General features: G+C 38.7%; 1 protein-coding gene and 1 long non-coding RNA gene across 2 annotated transcripts in view; both read right to left on the bottom strand.

Moving 5' to 3' along the window:
• Positions 1-4,237, bottom strand: part of LOC140139584 (kinesin-like protein KIF14) — a 69,651-nt gene extending 65,414 nt beyond the window's left edge. Inside the window, exon 1 of the mRNA XM_072161289.1 lies at positions 4,121-4,237. The gene's annotated coding sequence lies outside the window, so the exon portion shown is untranslated. The remainder of the gene's footprint in view (positions 1-4,120) is intronic.
• The window catches only part of LOC140139898 (uncharacterized), a 280,876-nt gene extending 263,601 nt beyond the window's left edge, over positions 1-17,275 (bottom strand). Inside the window, exon 1 of the long non-coding RNA XR_011857184.1 lies at positions 17,184-17,275. This is a non-coding gene — a long non-coding RNA (uncharacterized lncRNA). The remainder of the gene's footprint in view (positions 1-17,183) is intronic.
• Positions 17,276-20,922: the final 3,647 nt, after the last annotated feature.

Raw genomic sequence — 20,922 nt, 5'->3', positions numbered from 1 at the left:
TCAAAAATTTAGCCATAAAATACATACACACATGTTAAGATAGGAACGTTGTGCGTTTATTCTCAGCCATTTGAGAGCAGCACAGTATTGTAAGGAAGGAAGCCATTGACATCTGATAATGCTGTGACACAAAATATTTGGGACATTCAGGCGAGCATACTTTTCCTCACAACATTGCCAATTGTAGGCCTACATACATGATTGACCCGTCATTTTTTAAGTTAAATGATTCTCTTTTTAATGAAAGCAATTTTAGATGAATTTATTAAATTTCAAAATTTTATGAACATGCCTATAGAAAAATTATTAAATTCTTGTACATCGTGGAACATTCAACTACGCTATACTCCGCAACTAATCATGCTAAATTACACAAGCGTACAACGGCAATGCGACTGTACGCGTCCATTTAGCGATGTTATCTGCGTACAACAGCTTACAACGCACAGCCACGCAAAGAGTACGTTCCACGATGTACACAAATTAAATAATTTTTCTATACCTATAAGTATCTATAATTAATTAAAAGTATAACCATGGTAGGTATTATAGAAGGAGAATTCACGAACCCAGTTCCTTTGTACTATGATCGTATGAGCCGATACTGAGCAATCAGGTATGAATGGTGCACTATCGATTTGCTAAGCTTCTTATCGATTGAGCTTGGCGGTTATGAACCACCGTTATCGCGACTTCTAAGCAGAATGACGTAATTTTTACCCACAAAGCATTGTGGCAGTGACCATAAAAAAAGGAAAACAATTTACTTCCGGTAATTTTATAACACCAATATTTCTTATGGCCAAGCTTGGCGGATCATAGAAACAACATTGCCAGTCTTGGAAAACATTTCCAAATCAGTTCCACTGGTTTAAAAGTCCCGCAGACACCCGCCCAAGGGTAGCGCTAAGTTGCTTTTTGGGGTCCCGGACCCACCAAAATAGAGTTGGGACCCCCTGTTTTTAAATTTTCTGCAAGTTCAGGGGTCCCTGCAGACCCCCAGTTTTTCAATCTAGCGCTATTGCAGATATACTATTTATGCTGCATTTGTGCAACTGGGACTCACCAAACTCTACTCCGGACCCCCTACTTTTAAATTTTTTGCAAGTTCGGGGGTCCCTGCGGACACTCGAGTGTTTAGTTCTAGCGATACCCCTACACCCGCCAGTATTACTAATCATGATCAGAAAAAATACATAAATTCACCGTAACTTTGGAAGGAAATGAGGGAATTTGATCAGGTTTTCGCTAGTAAATCAACTTGAACTCGGAAACACAATCGAAGATCATGTGACCGATGCAAAAGGGCACTAATACCATCCATTTCCGGTACGGGTCACCTGGGCCGGGGGGTCTGTTTAAATTAAATTTTAAAATAGATGATCGATATATTGTCGCATAACGATCATAAACATCAAGGCCGTGTTTGAGGGACTGCACTGATTAAATCCATTCAAGTAGGTATGCCAGGCAAACCTTAGTTAACACATTTGCTAGTCAGCCAAATTCGCCGACAATGTCAAATTGTCAATGCATATTTACATAGAAATTTAAAACAACTGGTCAAGAAGGAAACCTACATAAATATGTTTTCTATACTTCACTTGACCCAAATATATGATTTTTTATGGTGATAAGACAAAAAGCTGCTATCATAATGAGACTAAGATCTAGAAACCCCCGAAATGCCGTTTTGGGGAATTTTGCTAGCTGAATCTTTTTGATGAAAGTCAATCTTTGACAAGATGTAACTTTGCTACGGAAAGTGCTATGAAAAAAAGGTTTTCAGTTTTGGCTTTGTTTACTCAAGGGCTTCAATTTGATATATAAAATGATGCAGTTAGATGGCAAATTTGAATTCCCCTAGCATACCTAATTCAAGTGATGACTCGCGTTGAATAGCGTAATCGGCTTAACCCTATTGAGTGGTAGTACAAGGAACTTATACGATGTCCTCATTCACAAACTGATACTATCTGTCCATCGTATAAGACTGTTACCGTACGGCAATGTGGTGAAGGAATATTACACAGTCAAGAATACTAGGCTCCATCATTTTTTTATTATGATCCCTCCCAGTCTCCCGAAACATCAAAAGCGTTGCACTTATACTTACTTAAGACTGTCCTTTTTCACATAACGCAGACAAAGTAGGGCCAACTTGCCAAGAAATGGTCAAATTTTGGCAAGAAATATCTCTGTAATCCTATGTAAGTCCCATAATCACATCGTTATCGGTGATCGAGGTTTTTTTTTCTTCTGAAGTTTGGTTGGTACCCACCAGCGTCATGCATGTGACGTGACACAGCTAAAATAATCGACCGGGAATCGTTAAACGTCAACAAATTTCAAAACACAATTCAAGCAGTAAACTTAATGTAGGTGTGCTAGGTGAATTCAAATTTGCCATCAAACTGCATCATTTTATATATGAAATTGAAGCCCTTGAGTAAACAAAGCCAAAACTGAAGACCTCTTTTTCATACGGTAGCACTTTCCATAGCAAAGTTACATCTTGTCAAAGATTGACTTTCATCAAAAAGATTCAGCTAGCAAAATTCCCCAAAACGGCATTTCGGGGTGTTTCTAGATCTTAACTTAAGTCTCATTATGATAGCAGCTTTTTTTAATTGGAACTGCTATCAAAATCCCTCAAAAATTCCATGTGCGATTGTCTTATCACCATAAAAAATCATATATGGTCAAGTGAAGTATAGAAAACATATTTATGTAGGTTTCCTTCTTCGGCCAGTTGTTTTAAATTTCTAGGTAAATATGCATTGACATTTTCGGCGAATTTGGCTGACTAACAAATGCGTTAACTAAGCTAAGGTTTGCCTGGGTCTTATATCTGGTTCCATACAGCAATACGCAGTATTGCTGTCTGGTAAGCAGGTACGAATTGAGACGTTGTGAATTGAGACGTCGGAGCCGGTCAAACACAGAGGACTAGCATACATCCCGTATCCTACTATCACTCAAACAAGCAAATCTCTTCACGAATTCACTCACCTTGCGATCCTACATCATCAGTTGAAACAAACATCTAAGTTTCCAAAAACAACTTTGTCATTCCTCAAAACTACAAGTAACTTCATTAATAAAAATTGAAATCATACTATTACCCGTTATTGAAAATTTTGTTCGATTTATGTGAACCAAAAGAACGCATTTGAGTCGAGTTCAGTTTACCAAAATGGTAGCTCCTGCCTCCTGGTCACCTCAGATATGACGTCAGTATCAAGCTGCTTATTAAACGGTGGATCGGATTGGTTGAAATCAACGCCACGTTTTTGACCTTACAGGGGTCAGAGATATGCATACTCATGTATGAAAACAGCGATGCGGATATAGTATCATCACCGGGACTGAGAATTGCGACATTTTCGATGTTTGTACCGGGAATTTCAGACACGGAGACTCAGCGGAGATTTGAAAAATTCGTCCAAAGGTAACCAAAGGGTTGGGGATCGCATTTTTAACTATCACTAAATGTTTGAATTGAGGTCGGCTAAAAAGTAGAGAGTTTCGGGACTGTAATTGGTGTAGATGTCACATGTTGAACAGTGAGCGATAAGTGACCAATTTCATGCTCAGCACAAGTGACTATCTTTACACAGGGTACCTGGGTCTGGGATACCTACTTAATGGCGAGCGGTCCGAATTTTGAGCCATACAAGTTTATGTGGTGAACTAATTGAGTGGATTAGGATTTTTCTGTGGAACCTCCTTCTATAATACCTACCATGGTATAACCATGGACGTACTAAATCGTGAGAATTATCCAACAAATTTACACTCACTCAGGCAATATTTTATAATTATAATTGATCGCGATCATGCATGCATGATAATGATATTGAACACGACTTGAAATCACTTACAACATTGTACAAGTTACAGTTTACACGTCTTTATTATTGTGACATTAATATCATTGCTTATACATTTTGATGTGATGCGGGTACCCGTTTATTCAGAAAATAACGTCCAGATCCAGACAAAGTACAATACGGTTGCAGCGTATGAGAGAATACTCGAGACTGTCGAATTCAACATGCATGCATACATAACAATTGAAAATGAAAACAAAACAAACCGCCCCAATATTAAAGCTTACTCTGTTTCCACAGTCTGCAAAGAACTGAATCTAGCTTTAGGTGATGAATATCATGTATCAATCTTCCATAATAAAAAACCTGTGATTTGAACTTGAAATTCTCGAGGATCAAGTTAAAAAAATAGGAAAAAAATACTACATTTCTTTCAAGTTCGGAACCAATTTGGATCCGTCAAGATAATGAATTTTGATTGGTCAATTTTACAATAGTAACAGTCGCCTTAACACAACTTTTAAAAACGCTCAACAATAGCAAATAACACGAAAGCTATCGAACGATTCAGTGCTTGTAAAAGCGATTATTTTATAGCGCCCTCTTTTTATGGGTTACAAGCTGTCTGCAAGGCCTTATGTTTTATTCTGCTCAGCCGGTGCTAGGCACAACATTTTGAAAATAATTAGACTAATTATTTTTATTCCATAATGGACCCACAACTTTTGACCCCCCTCAGATTAGGTTCAAAACTATTTTGACCCCCATTATAATGTACCATTCTACATCAAAGGATAAAATAGTGTAATTAATTGAACCCATGTCATTGATATAAAAATAAGTGGACTTTCGGTGGTAAAATCTTTTTTTTTTGGTACTATACGGTAGCTCATTAAGTATGTTTATGCAAACCATCCATTTATGATTGGAATTAGTGGTAACGGAAGCTCGGAAGCATGATGATTTACATTCATACGTGTACCCAAAAAAAAGATACCCCCCCCCTGTTCAGAACTCCTAAAATTTTATGACCCCCTACATATTTTCCATGAGAGTAAGCTAGAGTATTTCTGGCTGATTACTCCCTGAGTGTGATTTTCAATGACATAGGCTTATGTTATTGATCAGGCCCGTAATCGGGATTTTGTTTTTCAAAATTTGGACCTTTTTGGACTAGGGGCGGATTTTGAAAAAGTGAACTTTTTTCTAAAATTTGGACCATATTTGACCAAAAAGGCATACCGGGTAATAAACCCCAATTTTTTCACTCGCTATACGTTCGCAAATGGGACTTTTTGGGTAACAAAAGGGGACTTGTTGGGTATTAATAATGATTTTGAGCGGTCTTTGAGGGACAAATAGGAACAATTATGGCGCATGGGAGCGGATACAGGCAGAAAAAAATTATAAACTCACCGTGCCGCCCGGGGCCGGCCGTGCCGATCCCGAGTAGGCCTAATGTCGACAGTACTTTTGGTTGTTGTTTGACATAATCAGTAATCTGACATCATGTTCCAAACTACAGTCACATTTAATTGAACATGAGACGTATGTGACGGGATTATAAAGATTTATTAAATTAAGATTGACAGAAAAAACGGTTGTTTTTTCACTTAAAGGGGAATTCACAGATCTTTATATTGCTTTTACGTTTAGGCCTAGTGACTTAATTCCTGTTTCCTTTGCAATCTGATCATGTTTTAACGCTCATACTTGAATTATTATTTTTAACTTGAAAAAGATAAAAAAGAGAACGAATCATAGCTATGATGTATGATTTATATGTGTCTCCGTTTTCACATTTTCACCTCTTACTATTAAAAACAATGGGTCATTGTGATATTACTATATGGATGGGTCGGTTTTTTAGGTCAATTTGACTATAAAATTATTTGAGTCGTTTTTTGGCTTGTTTTGGTTACTTGCAACTCTTGCACTACCGTTCAAAATTAGCATTTGAGGCAACTTCACGAAATACCGGGTTGCCTGCCTTGAACCTATCAAAGGTTATTCTGTATAAAGAAACAAAACATATTATTATTGCCTCGAACGAAACTTGTTTGTTTGTTGTTTGTTTTTCTAACCACCTGACTAATATGACACATTTCTGTATAGCACCGCCCTTAATTGATCAATGACGTTTGCGTTGCATGAAAATTATGTTACTATTGTCATGATAAACGTTTGAACTGAAATATTGATGAGAAAACAAGCTAAAACAGGCCGATTAAACAACCCAAACCAGACATGAAAATATGCATAGCATTTGTATTTCTAAGTGTACTTCCGCAATGAACAATCAGTGACATATACCAGGACCATGCAGGCCCGAATGTAATATTTGCCAACTAAAATTATTGCTGACCCCAATTTTTTTTCACCAGCAGGACGCTCTAGACATAAAAGTGGTCGTTAGTCCGAAAATTTCGCTAGCCGCACCCTAACCCTAAACATACCCCTAAATCTTAACTAATCTAGTAATCCTGATCCTAACCCTAACCCTGACCTTTATTTTTCAGAAATTCGGACTAGCGAACCTTTTGGACTGGCGAGCCTTTTGAACTGGTGAACCTTTCGGACTAGCGAACCTTGGACTAATGAACCCTTTGGACTTGCGAACCTTTTGCATCTGCGAACCTTTTGGACTAGCCTTTTGGACATGCGAACCTTTTGGACTTGTGAACCTTTTGGACTTGCAAACCTTTTGGACTAGCGAATCTTTTGGACTTGCGAACCTTTTGGAGTAACCTTTTGCATTTGCAAACCTTTTGGACTTGCGAACCTTTTGGACTTGCAAACATTTTGGACTTGCGAACGTTTTGGACTTGCAAACCTTTTGGACTTGCAAACCTTTTGGACTAGCGAACATTTTGGACTAGCCTTTTGGACTTGCGAACCTTTTGGACTTGCAAACCTTTTGGACTAGCGAACCTTTTGGACTTGCGAACCTTTTGGACTTGCAAACTTTTTAGACTAGCGAACCTTTTGGACTTACGAACCTTTTTGGACTTGCAAACCTTTTGGACCTTAGGAATAGCGAGCTGTCTCCAAACAAACAGGGGATGTGGAAGGGGGGTATACATGCAGGTCCGGGGTACAGGGAAGTGTATAGATAAGGGAAAATTGTAAATCCTCTTGCCAAAATAATGACTGCTATAACAAATGGCCCTTCTTGTTAACTCAGTCCATAAAAGTGACTGTATGGTCTAATAAATCCTTATAATGGATGAACTGAGATCATAAGAATGAAACAAGACTTTCCACAATACCCTTATACAAGAAGGCCTCTTGGTTGCCGATCCTGTTTATAGTATGGAACTCAACTGCCACATGAGAGAGATGCAAGCTAAGCTATACTCTTTGTATAATTATATATTTCTTTTATGCATTATTATGCTCTGATGTTTGATCATTCTTAGAGTAACAAAGTATGTAGGTAGTGTATTATAATTCTTCAAAAGCATCTTTTGGCCATATTGGCACGTTTGGCGGTCAAAAATTGTTCGTTGCCCCTCTTTCAATGAGAGTACTTTGACATTGCTTGTCAAATGTCTTATACGATAGGATTTCAGTCATAGGCACGTTAACACAGCTATTATACACACTAAAAACTACGGGGTTATATTTTCCGTGGTCATTTTGAATTGACCACGTTTGGGGTTGTTTTGACCCTTCAAAGGGGGTTGTACGGTTTTAATTTGACCACATTCACGAGGTCATTTTAGCCACGACGAACGTGGTCAAAAACTTAGTGGTCATTTTGCCGAGACCGTCGCGCATTGATATCAGTTTCAATCTTCCGCTTTGAAAATCTCAATTCATAAATGAGTTTAAACATGAGCTGCAATTAATGTTTGTTGATTAATAAATAAAACTAATTTTTTGACCGAAGTTACCCAATTTGTCAACTTTATAATGACTTGCATTTCGGAACTATTTGCACACACGGTGTGCATCGGCTTTCCACATGGTCACATCAGCGCCATATTTGTTCTGATTGTGCAGCTCAGCGGATTGTCGTGTGTGCTTGTCTGCATGATGGAATATGAAAAGTTAGTTGAAAAGTGAGACTGCAAGGATGCATAGACCCTTGTCTATGCACGCAGATTCATTCAATTTCATGCTGTCGTGGCCGGTGTCTTGGCTGCAGTTGTTATAAGCTTATATCATGTAAGCTTATAATACGTGAACTGTCATAGGCGATGACTGACTGCGTGTGAGTGTGATACACAGATGCATTTTGCAGTTTGCTGTTTATGTAATGCTTTCTCTGTGCAGAAACACACTTATGTCCTGGTGGGACCAGCATGACCATAGGCCTACTAAAAAAATCCAAACAACCCCTAAATGTGTTTATTGAGTAACCCTATAAAACAACCCTTTCAAATGGGTCATTTCATTTGACCCCGAAATGAGGTCATTAAGTAACCCAATAAGGCAACCCTTTTGAAGGGGTCATTTCATTTGACCCCGAAATGTGGTAATATTTTGACCCCAATGGGGTTACTATTTGACCCAAATACGTAGTCATTGCAATGACCCCGACCAATGGGGTCAAAATGACCCCGTTAGTGGTATGGTGTTTAGTTGATAACTATGCTGGGGTCAAAAATGACCCCGTTTGGGTCATTTTTTGACCCCGTAGTTTTAAGTGTGTAGGACTGGGGTTTAACTTAGTCTCCGGTCCAAGGGCTAGATTTAGGGTTATAGGATTAGGGGTATGAATAGGGTTAGGATTAGATTACACAAAATAATTGCATGAAGGTTGGACACCCCCCACCCTAGCTTGATCAATTAAATGTTAGCTAGAGAGGGCTCAAACATGATCAAAGCGCTTATCAGAAAAGTTTCTAGTTCTTAGAACCGAAATCCTATCGTGATCGACTAGTAATGAAAATTTAGCAACTCGGTCAAATCCAGCACCTCAGAGATGCTAGATCAAATCCAGCACCCAAGAAAGACTCGAAATCGTTTCCGCACGGGACTGCTCCCGGGACTGCTCCTTTCGGTCAGTATATTTTTTCTTCAAATCATGAAAGTCATGAAACTGTCAAGGACATCGTCAATTTGTCAACATTTCCTTCAAAATAAGTTTTGAAAGCTTGTGATCGTGATCTTGATTTCAACAAGATAAATATAATCATTGCTCAGCTCAAACGCATGCATATTTATTATACACGAGACTTATTGAAGTCTATGTGTCCGGTTACGACTGCCTCTTGACTCTTGCATAGACCATATGCATAAACTGGTGTCTATCTTAAAACTTGGGATTTAAAAGTAACTTAATTAATGTGTATCTAATGTACCCCGAGTCCATCTCATTCGAGGGCTATATACATGATATAGCCAATAACCAAGTGCATTTGTATCCGAGGCTAGGCCGAGCCAAGTCCATGTCCTTAACGTGTCCGAGTCCAAACTCGAGTCCGATCTGGGAGCCGACTCTGAGTCCAACAAAATTATGCTCGGTCAGATTCCATGTTCCAAGTTATGGATTTATGTCAAAGATTCCAAATACAGAAGAATGTTGAGCCAATAATTAGCCTTTTTGAATTATGGCGGGCACAAAAGGAGAGGGCGTACTTTGGTTTGGGTAATCTTTTGTATGCTTCTCAGCTGACAAAAGATTACCCAAAATTAAAGTACGTCCTCTCCTTTTGTACCCGATATATTTCAAAAAGGCTAATTGTATGATTGTGTATTGCACTTGTATTGGGCTATTCAGAAAATAATTGCACACCCCTATAGAGGAGTAAATTTTCAATCAAAGAAATGTCCGGATTTCCAAGTCTGCTTACTGAAAACGACTGGAATTCCAGTTGCCAATATCACTTGAAAAAGCTTGGAAATCCGATTAAATGAAGGAAAAATGACGGAAATATCCAAAATGAACTCTTACAATTGAGGATTTCTGATGTTGAACTATTTTTCTGCCGGATATTTTTACCTTTGGACACTTTAAAAGTCTGGATATCCAACAGTCTCGATTGGACAAATAGTCCGGATATCGGCACTCCTCTATAGGGGGTGTGCATCTATTTTCTGGAATAGCCCAATTTGCACTGCCACAACGTTAAGTTTCAGAGAAATCATGGGATTTGATTGCCATTTTTCAAATTATTTCATCCTTTTTGGCCAAGTCAAGATGCTACATGAGCCGTTGAAAGCTACCTCGATTCTGTAATACTAGTAATTAGTTTCAAAGGTGACTAAAGCAAGGGTCGTAATTATGTCCCGTTCTTATCCGCATTTAAATCAATGCTCTGGCAATGACTTGACCAACGTAACGCTTCTACACGCAAGACTTCTTGATGATCCTTTATAGATCTATTACGGTCTTTAGCACGTACTATGTATGCTACCGTCACATTAAGTTTGTACATTTAATCAAGCTCTAACAATTTATAAGCCAGGAAATTAAGGGCAAATACGGTATCACCATATAGGACAGTTTTTAACAAAGATCTTTTTATCACTTTGAGACGTTAATGTCTTGATTTGATCTGACCTCCTAAATCACTAAGTATTATAAGAGGCCGCTTGAAAATTCTAAATCCACTGACTTAAGTTAAAAGACTTAGACTTACAATAAAGCCGGCATGTGTGGCTGGTGTTTACTTCAAACTTATAGGACCATATGTTTAGCATGCTTCGTCAGGTTATCTTACTAGGCATATGGGCCTAGGAATGACGGAAATAATACATGAGTCATGTAGAAAGTACCCCTTCCTTAAGCACAGTAACCCTTAATACACTGACACCTATCACAAACTAGGCCTATATGCAAATTTGACATAGTGTATTCAAAACTTATTCCGAAAAATAACGCTCATTAAAATTTCTCATTAAAATGCAATTAAAGGAGTATTTAAATATGTATTATGATAGATTATTCTTGAGATATCAGCTGAAATGTTATTAATGATAAGCTTAACTATATAAATTTTAAGTATGCTGAAGCTCTGCTACAGACGCTCTTATAGCCCGGTATTATAGGCAGGCATGTTAAAGGAAGTCCCCGGGACAGGTACCGGTACCCCTTTTATGTCTTCTAATTATATCACTTCACGAACTGGCTGGCTGGGGAGTTCCACATGCAGGAATCTATCACAGAACAAGTTTGCTACGGTTTTGCATTTTGAAGGCGTGAAATTTTACAAAAGTTAAACTCATACATTGTGCGAAATTTGATTTCCTAGTATGTTCAAACGAAGGCTTAAATAAATTGAATCAAATTAAAATTCAGTTGCTGTTGAATGAAATTATGCACACTTGGCTGACTTAACATGCTCGAAGCTTCTGGAAAGTTCTTTATAGACGAATACAATTTCACGCATTCCTACACTTCAATGGCTGCCAAAGTTGGGTCCCCGTCGGCTCCATCTCACCTAAAATGTGAAATGATGCGTCCTTGGAGGGTATTTTAAACTGCATTCTATCACATGTGTTACACGTAGACAAAAGAATAATGACAGTTTACAACACAAAAGAATCTAACATCGAATTTTAAGCGGCTTTAATCCACCCAATTGGGCAGTCACTACACCAGTTTGGTGCATGTGGGGACCCGTCATGGCCGACCAAATCCTGACCATGACTTTGCTCGTTGGATTCGTCTATAAGATGAGCTTTATTCATCATGTTCATGACAAAAGTCGATTTTCATAATTTTGCATGTTTTGAAATACGAGGCATCAAGTGAAGAAGGTTGATGGTAGGAAAGTGCCTGTTCTCGAATTGTGTCCTGTACTCTATTCTCAGTTTGTCAAGCTGCCATTCGCGACAGAGGGATCACTTTACTAGAGCAACCATATTGTGGTCCAGGCACAGCCTCCAGTTAGTGAAACCTTTTTTAAAATTTTAAGCCCTATATACCTTCATAATATCAGGTTTGCTAGTGATCAACAGGGGCGTAGCTAGCCAGCTTTCTTGGTCAGGGGGGGCAAAATAACATTTTGGGGGCACAGACGAAAAATATTGCATTGCATCATACAATACGAAAAAATGGTATTTTACACTATTTTCGCCCATTATCCGGCTAAAAAAGGGCTTTATTTTTACAATGTGCGCGCGTAGTGCGGAAAAATTTTGTATTTTACACTATTTTGGCCCTGAATTTTGCTAGAAAAGGGCTCCTTGCCCTTTTCTTTTCCTTTGCCCTCCTGATTTTCTCTTTCATTTTTTGTCAGAGGGGCACTTTTTCTTTCATTTTTTTGTCAGGGGTGGCACTCTGCCCCCCCCCCCCTGCTGGCTACGCTACTGGTGATCAATGCTGGTGAGTCTTCACTGAAGAGTGGCTCATGGAGCAATCGGAAGACTTCCATTTTGTTGATATAGAAAGTTTCAACGAAAATTGCGACGGGTGCATAAAGGCAATGGCCATGTTCAAGATTGATATAGAAAGAATGTGGCTGGTACTTCTTCAAGTACCTTGTTCTACGAACTTATTGACCGCCCCTCGTATTTTATAATTAGTTGTTTCGGTCCCTTACTTTCCAATTTTCTTTCTTTGTATATAGTTCTAACTGCATCTTAGTTTTGTCCATACGTAGCTATACGTTAAAGTTTCGTATAGGTCTAGTCCTTCTAGACGGACCATATTCATACCGACCGACGGACTACATAAGCAGACCGACAGACTATATGCACGACGCACAGTGTCAGCGCCCCGATATCTTCATGGCAGAAATCGCCATGGTAGGTTGAAGCCACAGCCACGCATGGCCATTTTATTCCGACCTTTGAGACGCATAATGAGCCGAGGGACATCCGAATAAGGCTACTGACAATAGCCTGGTAATTGACCTCTCTGTGTGCGAGTGAGCATGTATATGCCAAGACGGAGTCAACAGTCAATGGTCACTACTGCCTCCACGAGTGAGTGGAGCTAGCCTACGCTGCGCTATAGTTCGGCACATATAAAATCAGAATATATTGTCAGTTTTTGAGTTCAAGACTAGACGCAAGCTTCTTTCTCAAGACGCAAGCTAACGACTGTCATATCTGTTCAACAAATATCCCGACAAATATATTCAAGTGCAAGGAACCACATCTGGCTTCTTTAGACTAAATCAATTACGGGAGATATTCATCATTTTCTACCCCGGTATCCAAAGATTTTCGTCTGAATATCAAAATCGTGCATAGCACATTCACGTGTATCGATCCTGGGTATTGATTTTAGTATCTCTGCTGTACCAAGTAATCATTAGCCTGCAGGCGATGTCGGTGTGCGCCGTCAGCCTGACAGGCCTAACGGCGTGATTTGTCGTAGTGCTAACCAGGCGCGTAGCAAGCGGGTGGACAGGGTGGACGAAGTCCATGGGCCCCGAGGGTTCAGGGGCCCCGAGCACAAAATCGAAAAATTAAATCAGGGTTGATATTGGAGAGCAGGGCCACCAAAATTTGGGGGCCCTAAAATTGCCCTATGCATCTTTCTGTTAATCCCAATAACAGCATGTTTTTTGGCCAAAATATGGCAAAATTGTAAAACATTTCCGCGCTTCGCGCGCATTCAAATAGCGAAATTCATGTTGATCTGAGGCTAAAATAGTTCAAATGTCCTCGGAGCAAAATATGTTATCCCCTTTATAATACAAAAACCAAAACTTGACCAATGACTTCCTCGGCGCGTGAGTTCGGGCCTCCAAATTTTGGCCTGGCCCAGGGCCCCCATAAGGTAAATCCCGTCTGCTCCTTGTTCATGGGCCCCTGATGCTCTTGCTACGCCCCTGGTGCTAACTGTTCTGGAAGGACTATACAGGTCTGGCTGGGGTATTAAGGTCTGGTATTAAGAACTTTTATCATGTTTATTACTGTGAAATAATGTAATAGTAAGCACACGGTAAGTCTGACATTGGTCGGTCGATGAAGTAAGGCACTTTATTCACAACATGAAGGTTCATCTGGACTGCGAATTAGTCACCATTTTCATGCTTAATTCTTGCTTGCAAAATCATAATTTGTCATCATCACGATAATTGCAAACTGATTTTGCTTTTTAATGGATCGGTTTATGCATCGAAAAGATATTGATTTTCTGAACTGAAGCACGTCCGAATTAAGTCATCTTGTAGACTTATGTGACCCGGTTGATACGATCTTGTGGTTTCGGAAGAGTATAGTAGTCCGACTAGTAGGACCCTTTTTTTATCTGAAGATCACGCAGCAATAGCAGTAGAAGGACCGTTTTTCAAGTTGGTCAACGCATCGCATTTATGGACTTTCGCGGTTAGATCTTTCTTGAGCGATCAGAGTTTGAGTAGATAGTCTGGAGAAAAAAACAGGTTCTACTCGTAGGACTAAACAGTAGTATGTTAACTCTTGAGCCTTTTAGACCAACGGGAACAAACCAAAGGATAAATGAAGCCGTATATAACATTAACGTCAGGTTTCGTTATACAAAGCCGGCCCCTTCCCCAAATGTAACGAAACCATACTCCTACACCATAACGAAACCCAAACCCTATAACCAAACCCTATTCCCCCGCCCTATCCTTATAACACTAACCTAATCATATTCCATTATAACCCTAACCTAGTCCCTAACTTTATCCCTGACCCTAATCCTAACCTTAAATGCCCGAAACCCTATAACTTTTCGGATTATGACCCTTCGGACTATAATGGGCTGTTCTAAATCGTAACCTCCCTCCCGTGTACCCCCATCCGTAACGAAACTGTCGAGTTTCGACATAAGGCATGATTGTAAGGGCATGACAATTCTTCCATGGATCTCTCACAGGATCCACGACATGCTCATTTATTAGGGCACAGTTCTTTAACCCCAATACATTTACACTTTCATTGAATGACCTTTGAAAATTTGGGTACAAAAACTCATACTCTGTAACTTGAGGTCAAATTTTGCACTTATGATTGTTTCATTGAGGTTAATATTGATCTATGCCATTGGGATGAGGCGATTGTGGTCCAGTTGGTCCCCGTATACATGTTATAAGAATACTCAACTTCGAGCTATGTAGCTATTTTCTAGTACCCTATAAAGTAGTGATTTCTGTTTAGTCATTAAGAAGATCCTGATGTTCTCGTCGCGTTGTCTGTATGTCAACATGGTCAACCCCATTATAGATCTGATGATATCATCAGGGGACAGGGGAAGTATTAACCATTAAATACTTTAACCTATTATATCAATGCATGTAACTTCTCTCTATATAGGAATAACTTTTATTTCTCTTCCATGACACGCTTAAAGGCACAGACTGAAACTGACCGGATACCAGTTGTAGTCCTACTAGTCCATGGGATATTAGGTGGCCCAAGGGAGAGTTAGACTACATTTGCAAGACTATCCATGCCTTCAAAGTAAAATAAACCTACTCATGTTATTGGCTGGCCCTGGTCTGGCCTGCTGTATATTTTCCCTGGGAAACAACCATTTCCAAAAATTGGGCATTTAAGGTTTTTAAAGGTCTTGACCCCAGCAATATAGATACCGTAAAACCTCGTCTACAAGCATATATAGTGTTTCTGATGAAAGCTTACTTAATACGAACCAGCCGTAAATAATTATCCCAAAACAATAGATTGGTCTTACAATAGTATTTGTTTGTATGCTTGTATAGGGTAATTTATTTGCTCAAACTCAATAATGTTATATATTTGTAACTGGATGGCGCCTGGATTAATTTAGCTTTCATCATGAGCATTATGCTTGTAGACGAGGTTTTACGGTATGTGATTTCTGGCCTTGTGATTCGTCGATCTAAGTCTACCGTGCAATTCTTGGAAGTCCTCGATATCTTTGATTGCATCTTATTCTTGAATGTCCAAGATACCATCTTTGTCCAAGTATGCATTCTGATCTTGGACATCTAAGGTTTAGGCAGGGTCGGATTTACCATAGGGCCAGATGGGCCCGGGCCCAGGGCCCCCAAATTTTTGGCACTAGCCTGGTATGTAGCAAAATTCAGGTTCAATTTGGGCTAAAATAGTATGAAATTGAAATCTTTTCGCTTGCTGCGCGCGCAAATGTCCTAGTAAAATCTAAAAACTTGGCCACTTGAGTGCACATGCCTTCCTTACGGTGCGTTTGGGGCCTCCAAATTTTGGTCTGGCCCAGGGCCCCCGAAAAGGTAAACCCGGCCTTGGGTTTAGGCCGCTTAATTTTAAGGCGTATAATCTTAGGCGTGTTTTGATGCTGTTGACCATCCATATCAAGTGAGCAAAGTCGAGTATTTCTTAAGTTAAGGGAATTACTTCTGACATATCTCAGGACGGAAATTCGTTAGGACTAATGAATTTATAGCTAGACCTATAGCCACAAATTAATAACTTAAAATGTTTTATCAATTATTTTAATATTCGTTTGATATGATAAATATGTTGATCATAACCCTCCTGGGATGTGACCCCCTTAGCTCAGTGTAAGTTCACGCCCTTTCCGTTCTAGCAAATATCGAACCTTCGATAGAAGATCTTTGGCCTCAGTGACTCGACCCCTTTAGGACCCTCAGACAGAGTGGATGAGTCCTCACGAGAGCAAGATCCGCATCAATTCGATCTCCCTGAATGCGAGTACATAATAGCTCGTGTCTGTGCGGCACTCGGATCCGCATCACACAGCGTCACCATCCCTATATCTTCGTGTCAGAAATTGCCGGCCATGATAGTAGCGAAGCAAATCCACTAGTTCTTCAAAAGCCACGCATGGCGATTTTGTTCCAGATATGCCTATCGACGCGGCCTAAGCACACCACCTGTTACGATAAAAAGATACGTTTCTTCGCCATGCGGCATCCATTTAGTGTCGTTGAAAAGAGCGGTATTCAATCTAATCTATGATTACACACATACACAGGCATGATAGGTGATGAGTGCAGCCTGCTTTATATATAGTGCTGGGCAATGCATTAAAATATTGTTTTCACCTATCGCTATAGAAATTACATTACTACTTCTACGGCAAATAGTCGCCCATTTGATTGCAGTCATGAGCATCGGTGCAACTCGTTTGTACTGAATAACAAAAGTTATTTGATAGACAGGTTCGAATGATGTGCATGATTGACAGAAAAAAAATAACAGCTCACTTTTGAAACATTTTTGAAAAACAGAATAGGACGTGTAAGCTATTTTTAAATCGTATTTTTAAATCCTGAATTGATTGACAGGCAGCAATAATGTGGAACATGGAATAATTATTAAATGAACTGGGTTCAAAATATTTGACTACACCAGGCACAAAAAGAAACTCGTCAGTTATATTCATCCTTGCTGTTCAATAACTTGATAATTTTGGATTATTTTGAAATATACATTTTGTTAATTGGACTTTTCTTTCTCATTTGACACCATGTTCGTGAACATTGAGCAAGAATTGACCAAGATATGCGCCTCCAAACTCTCAAACCCCAAAATGAAAAGTTGCAATTTAAACGATTCAATTGTGCCTGTTACACTGTGTGCTTTATTGATTGGCCCGCCGTGGTGCTTGTGCATGTGCAATACAACGATGCGTTCCCATTGAAAATCGTTGAAAATGCAACTTTTGATTTTGGGGTTTGAGGCTTTGGAGGCGCATATCTTGGTCAATTCTTTTCGTTTTTCACGACCAGGGTGTCAAATGAGAAAGCAAAGTCCAATTAACAAAATGTATATTTCAGAATAATCCAAAATTATCAAGTTATTGAACAGCAAGGATGAATATAACTGACGAGTTTCTTTTTGTGCCTGGTGTATTCCAGTTGAAATCCATACATCGGGTTATTCTGTGCCACAAAGGCAAGTTGCCATGTTTGATCTAATATTTCGATTTCAACATTTTGAGTAAAACTAACAAAATTAAAGATTGATGAAAGTCGTATGGCTTCCAAGTTGAAAGTTGAGCGCGAGTCCTGTCAACAAATTCTGCCATGCATGCCTCGTCGTCACGGGAACAAATAATGACAAGGAGTGAGATAGACCATATAAAGCCTCTTGGAAACAGAACTATACCCTCGGGGTATGATACAGCAAATTAATAATCCAAATTTAGGATCAATTTCGTTTAATTTGACAAAATAACTTGAGTCATATTTCCTTTGCTGGTGTATTGTTTGTAGGCATATATTGGAAGTCTCAATTGGACAAGAGAGATATCGCCTCAAAACACTCTTTAACGGGAACAAAACTGATTTCTATACAAAACACATGTTTGTGTATTATGATGGACCTTCTGCACGATGTCATCATCGTCAGTAAAGGTCATGAACTCATCAAGGCAGTCTGGAGGAAAGTGTAAAAAGATGAGGGAAATTTCAGTTCAACAAAACGTCTTTAAGACACTCAAAAATGACTGGATACTTCAAATTTAAACATTTCATCGCTTCTTCACCTTGTTCTCATGCATGTTGTCAACTGCTCCGGCAAAATATTTCCTCGTTTTATTTTTATCTGTGTGAAGAGCTGAAAGCTTGACCTTATTAAAGGCTTATAACTTACAAAAGCATGCCCATGTGAAACAAAAAATGTGTGAAAATGACAACGAATACAAAAGACTTTGTGAAAAGACATTATTCTAATCATCCAGATCTGTAAGTGTTATAGGATATTTGGTTTGATATAAACATGATGATAACAGACGAATTGTAATTTTTAAACTCACCTCCATACATTTTAAAACATTAAACCGTAAGTCATACAATTAACCACATAAAGTGGGATCCCGCAAGGGTCGGGTTTTGGTCATTTACGCGAATGTGTTCAAACTTAGCTATATGCTGGAGTTAACGGAGAGTCAAATGAACTAATTGCTTTTGATGATTTGTAATATTGTAATATTGTAATCAAGATAAAGGTGTAATAATTTGTAATATTGTAATCAAGATAAAGGTTGATGATGGTGTAAGTGTTATTAGGGGTAACGACCTAAGGCCAATAACACCTTTTACCCAAGAACATTTCTTTAAATGAAAAGTATAGTATGATTGGTCAATATTCTTGCATGTAATTTACATGAACGCATACAATCAATGAATTATGATTTACAATGTTTACTTATCCGGCAGTCTTTACGTTATTGTTACAGATCGGTCGATATATGGGCGACATTTGTGCCGTTTTCCTATGTAAACATGAATGCATACAATCAATGAATTATATACATTGATTTACAATGTTCACTTATCCAGCAGTCTTCTCCTTGTTGTTGATTATAAAGTTTTGTTGCCTCAATGTTCCGGAAGACTGATGCATATTCTGTTTCAATGTTGTCCAGCGAAGACTACTGTAGACGTGCGTAATATATATCCTTTGCGTACAAATTCTTGCACAGATGACAATATTTCCAAAATAGTGCTGCTTTTACCATTCACTCACTTATATATCCTTTGCATATAAATTTTTGCGCAGATGACAATATTTCACTCATTTTCTTCCGGAAATAGGCATTCATCCACTCTATTTTCACTAACATCGACAGATGTCTCGTTTCATAAACCAGAAGAATATATTCCTTTTTGGGAACTGAATGCGCACTTTAGCGTACTCCAGATCTTCTTCGTTATAGCTGGATTATGGCCGCTCAAGTTTTTATTTTTTGACCGCTGGCGTCGGAAATAATCAGTGATAAAAATCTTTTAAAACATATACATTGACATCCCTAAAACACATATTTGTCATTTTATTTCTAAAAGGTAATGTAACAATCTATGAAAGATATACGTAATTATATCATCCAAATAAGGTGAGAACAAACGGTATTTTTTAACGGCGTCTGCTTTATTTACATCATGCATGGCACATTAGCATATAAAGTCCAGCTCTTACACTGTCCAACTCTTACACAAGGTTCTGCTCTTACATTATCTTCAGTTTTGCGATTGGAGTGGCGCCTCTCATAATTTAATTCTCTCAGATTCGCATGTTTACCTGTTAATTTTCATCTGTTGAAAAACTGGGTTAAGCTTACCAGATTGGTTGCTAATTACAAGAACGAAAATGATAATAGGTTCAATTGACCATAACATGTCAAACTTTGATGTTCTGTATTGAAAATAAGAGCCAATTGACCAAGCTCTATCATCAGCCGATTGTCGCAGACCGGGGTACGCGATATCCTTTAGCTGAATTTATACTCAATCGCTTTTGCAGATAGGAAAATCGTGCGCATGCTTAGTTTGCTTAAATGGCGTCGTTTTTGCACACTGAGCGTAAGTGCGATTCGATTTTCTGCAAATAAAACGATTTAAGTATAAATTCAGCTTTGGGCATGTCAGGTTGATAATTGGAGGGAAGTTTTAGGGATTAATCTGAATAATCTGTACCGAGATGATCAGGACAAACTTATGAACTTAGCCCGGTCAAAGTTTTTTACTCCAGTTGCAGGCTATTGGCAATTTCCGCAAAAACAATTCTCGGTAATTTGAAATACTTCCGTCAGAATATTACTTATTAGCCACAAAATGACTTAGGCTATATTATCAAATTAGTGTGAAAAGGGTGTACAAGTTTGAAAAAGTAAATGTGGTTTTCAATAATACTCTTTATTTCAAACCGTCTTCGGGATTCTTGGTAAAATTTTGATATACATTTGATATCTTTTGGAATGAAGGGGTAACTTTGTCACTTTGTACTTTAAGTTCAATTATTCAATCAAACTTTTTTCAAAAGTAAATCATTGTCTGATAATTCGATTTATAGCTGCATATAGATGAACTTCTACATTTTATTTTCCTTTATTAGCGCAAAATTGAACACCGATTCTCTAAGTCTTAAACTTAAAAAAAACCAATATAGATTTACGCATCATACACTGTCCTAGAACATAAATACACTCAAACATTCCAAACTAGCGCACGATATCGATGGACGGTGGAAGATGGACGACGCATCGCACAATAGCACAATTTAACATGAAATCAAAACGAAAACATAACATACTCCGGACATCCCTGCTGGGACCATGATGCAGTCATGTCTACAGCAGAATTCACCACGACCTTTGCAGGACTTAAACCCCATTAAAAGCTAGTATTAAACCAAGATAACACTCATTGAAACCAGCTCAACAATGTTAAATCGGATCTTCTCTGGTTAAATCCACACTACACATGTTTCTGTTTTACCTGTGCAATGAGCAATG

The sequence above is a fragment of the Amphiura filiformis genome, chromosome 18 (genome assembly GCF_039555335.1).
Source record: "Amphiura filiformis chromosome 18, Afil_fr2py, whole genome shotgun sequence".
Lineage (NCBI taxonomy): Eukaryota > Metazoa > Echinodermata > Ophiuroidea > Amphilepidida > Amphiuridae > Amphiura > Amphiura filiformis.
Note: the sequence above shows the minus strand (reverse complement) of the source record. Positions and strands in the feature narration are given on the sequence as shown.